Source organism: Cynoglossus semilaevis, chromosome W (assembly GCF_000523025.1).
Source record: "Cynoglossus semilaevis isolate Cse_v1.0 chromosome W, Cse_v1.0, whole genome shotgun sequence".
Lineage (NCBI taxonomy): Eukaryota > Metazoa > Chordata > Actinopteri > Pleuronectiformes > Cynoglossidae > Cynoglossus > Cynoglossus semilaevis.
The window spans coordinates 16,243,795-16,247,733 of record NC_024327.1 but is presented as its reverse complement, the minus strand read 5'-3'; the positions used below and the strand labels follow the sequence as shown (position 1 = coordinate 16,247,733).

The 3,939-nt window shown below is 38.6% G+C and overlaps 1 protein-coding gene across 1 annotated transcript in view; it reads left to right on the top strand.

Annotated features, from left to right (window-relative positions):
- Positions 1–3,939, top strand: part of LOC103397289 (calmodulin-regulated spectrin-associated protein 1-B-like) — a 411,725-nt gene that overhangs the window by 75,035 nt on the left and 332,751 nt on the right. The gene's annotated exons all lie outside the window — the stretch shown is intronic.

Here is a 3,939-nt window from a genome sequence, read left to right as displayed (position 1 = left end):
GTCTTTCTGCAAAATGTAGCCTGGCTTGGATGTTTTTCTTTGAGAGATAAGGCTTCCGTCTTGCCACCCTTCCCCACTGCCCAGACATATGAAGGAGACGGGAGATTGTTGTGTCTTTTCTTTACATCACAAAAACCTGGCTTTGAACAAGGGTGTGTAGACTTTTTATATCCACTGTGTGTGTGTGTATATATACATATATATATGTATATATATATATATATATATATATATATATATATATATATGGGCTTCTCACTGGGAGCTGATAGACAACTTGTTGCTGTGTTCCCTTCATTAGAAAAAGCTACGAGAATAGAGAATAGAATAGAGAGCTGATTGCTCACTGTGGGACGTGTCTGTGTAGTGCGTATCTGCCAATGTGATGACGTCATAAATTACCGATCCGCTCAACTTTGACTTTATTGTCAGATTAGTTAGAATGAAAAAAAAAATCAGACGTCATCAATGCCCTATTGTAAGCAAACAAATCTTTGTACTTTCCCCATTTTTGGAAAGTATCCAGAGCAGAAACAAGTGTAAGTATAACACAGTACAAACCCGCAGTGATGTGACAGAACTGGCATTTCTATATCTTCTGTCTTCTTCCTTCAGATTGTAGCCCTCTGGCCTCTTGTCACGCTCACTAATTTTCCACAGCTTTATGGTTTTGTCTGATATGAAGGCAGAGAAACAACTCTTTGGGTGGAATGGGATGGAATCCAATGTCAAGAGGCATGTTGCTGATACTACTGTGTCAGGTTATAACATCTATGTTATTTTTACATTTCAAAAGGTTTGATGCCAAACATCAATGCTTTAACACCCTTTGGGAACTCTAATCACACCCAGGGGGACAGATACAGAGAAAGAAAGAGAGGACCAAGAATGGAGCCTTGGGGGACTCAACATGAAAAGGGTACTTGAGTGGAAGAAAAGATATCAACTCTTACTTCAAGTAGAATTTTAACCATTTCAGATTAGTACAATTGATACCAACACACTGTTCAAGGCAAGTGTATTCTGACCATCTGTGCAGGTGTAAGGTATAAGGGCTGCAGGGTCACAAGAGCCATTGGCTAGAACAGATAACGAAATACTTTTTAAATTTTTGTTTCAGTGCTGAAGTGACAAAGGGCTTAGAACCAGACTAGAAGACTGCAGTTATTGCAGTACAATTGCCTCCAGAATGTCAACATTTAAACTGTGTTCCTGTATACTGTTGACACAAGAAGAGGCTCAAAGTTTTATACTACATCTCAGGAAAAGCTTACTGTAAATAAACACTGCTTTACACAAAACTAAGTCAGCATGTACTGTAAACACTGGTCTTCAGGGCATGTGAGTGTCCACTTACCAGTGATCAAATATTACTGCATTAGCAGTACTTTTGAACATATCTTGAATTATTCAGTCATGCTCATTGAAAGATGTATAAACTTGACGGTTAAAACTCAGTTTGTCTCTAACTCACTTTGGAAGTATTTTCTTGAATACTCGTAAGGAATGCAATGTGCAGTTTTTATTTCCAATCAGGTAAAGAAAACAATGATATTTTGTTTTTTTAAGTATTTCGGCAAACAAATGTCACACAAAACATCCTGACAGTCAAGGTATTTCAGATTTTGTAGACAGAAATTAAAATATGAATTATACAGTGCAATAATTATATTTAAAAACCATGTACAGGCATTGCCACCAGAACTGCAGTACAAATGTGCTGCAGATACAGCACTATCAAAATAATCAGACACTCAACAATCCACCAGTAAGCCTATTTGTTTATGAACATTTTACCTTTGTTCTGCCAGAGCCTTTCAGAGCTTAATTTGAGTAATGGAATTAACTTCGAGGTATTCAAGCATTACAAAACACATAGTGGTCAAAAACACATTTGGAATTACAAATATAGTTGCTGTTGACCGTTTGCAGGGGATTATGCCTAAAATAGATAATGGCTGTGCAAGTTTTACCAGCCTATAACAGGACCCCCAGAGAGTGCCACATCACTGACCAATAACTGACCCCTTTACTTCAGTGCATATTATCCGGGCTTGATTATGTATTTATGTTTTCATCAGATTCTTGAGCTTCTGAAGTCTCTTTTGGTTGGTCAGATAGTCATATTATCTAAAAAAAAATCCAAGCTCAAAGAAATTGTGCTAGGTCGGAATATAAACATTACTGTGAAGAAGCATCATATTTAACCCTCAAATTTATGCTCTGCTCAATAAAGACCTAAACTACTGTGTGGTTTTAGACATTAAAATGGTTACATTCTATTTGTCTTTCTGATCTGACTTAAAATATAAGTGAATTATATTACTATATACAGTGGGTATGGAAAATATTCAGACCCCTTTAAATTTGTCACTCTTTGTTTCATTACAGCCATTTGCTAAAATCAAAAAAGTTCATTTTATTTCTCGTTAATGTACACTCAGCACCCCATCTTGACAGAAAAAAAACAGAAATGTAGAAATGTTTGCAAATTTATAAAAAAAGAAAAACTGAAATATCACATGCTCATAAGTATTCAAACCCTTTGCTGTGACACTCATTTAACTCACGTTGTCCATTTCTTCTGATCCTCCTTGAGATGGTTCTACACCTTCATTGGAGCCCAGTTGTGTTTGATTATCACTGTGCATGTCAGCGCAAATGAGGTCAATGGAACTGCCTGAAGAGCTGAGAGATATAATTGTGGCAACACACAGATCTGGCCAAGGTTACAAAAAAATATCTGCTGCACTTAAGGTTCCTAAGAGCACAGTGGCCTCCATAATCCTTAAATGGAAGACGTTTGGGACGACCAGAACTCTTCCTAAACCTGGCCGTCCAGCCAAACTGAGCAATTGGGGGAGAGCCTTGGTGAGAGAAGTAAAGAAGAACCCAAAGATCACTGTGGCTGAGCGCCAGAGATGCAGTCGGGGGATGGGAGAAAGTTGTAGAAAGTCAACCAGCACTGCAGCCCTCCACCAGTCAGGGCGTTATGACAGAGTGGCCCTACGGAAGTCTAAACCCAATTGAGCATCTCTGGAGAGACCTGAAAATGGCTGTCCACCAACATTCACCATCCAACCTGACGGAACTGGAGAGGATCTGCAAGGAAGAATGGCAGAGGATCCCCAAATCCAGGTGTGAAAAACTTGTTGCATCATTCCCAAGAAGACTCATGGCTGTACTAGCTCCAAAGGGTGCTTCTACTCAATACTGAGCAAATGGTCTGAATACTTATGACCACCAGTGTTTCTTTTTTAATAAATTTGCAAAAATTTCTACATTTCTGTTTTTTTTCTGTCAAGATGGGGTGCTGAGTGTACATTAATGAGAAATAAAATTAACTTTTTTTGATTTTAGCAAATGGCTGCAATGAAACAAAGAGTGACAAATTTAAAGGGATCTGAATACTTTCCGTACCCACTGTACATTCATTGTATATCACATTTATGCTAGTCACACCAGAAGCACAAACATGAAGCAAATTGTCGAGAAGACGATTTTCTGTGACTGTTTGGCTGGATCTATTTCCTTTTCACTGACTACATCTTTTCAGTGAAACCAATGTAAACTTTTCCCCATTACTACTAGTAAGGGTCTTTCATGAGATATGTTGTGGTAAGGTTTTACCACCCCAGATTCGTTGATCAAGAACTTTCACAAAGTATAAAGAAAAGACAAAAGTCGTTGCTCGAGTTCGCCTGTGCACAGGTAGAGTCCAGCGGCGAGTCAGGGGGTCGACTGCTGAATTCTGCTCTCTCCACAAACTCAGGCTCGTTTTATTGACACACACATCCAGGTGGTACATCTCAAGCGATACAGACTTCATTTGTTCTACACACAGACATACATTCTTTTTGGCAACTGCATCTACACCGTTAGTTTCTCATCCTGTTCTTATCGCGCAATATATGTTGGGACCTTGTGTTCTAACTATGA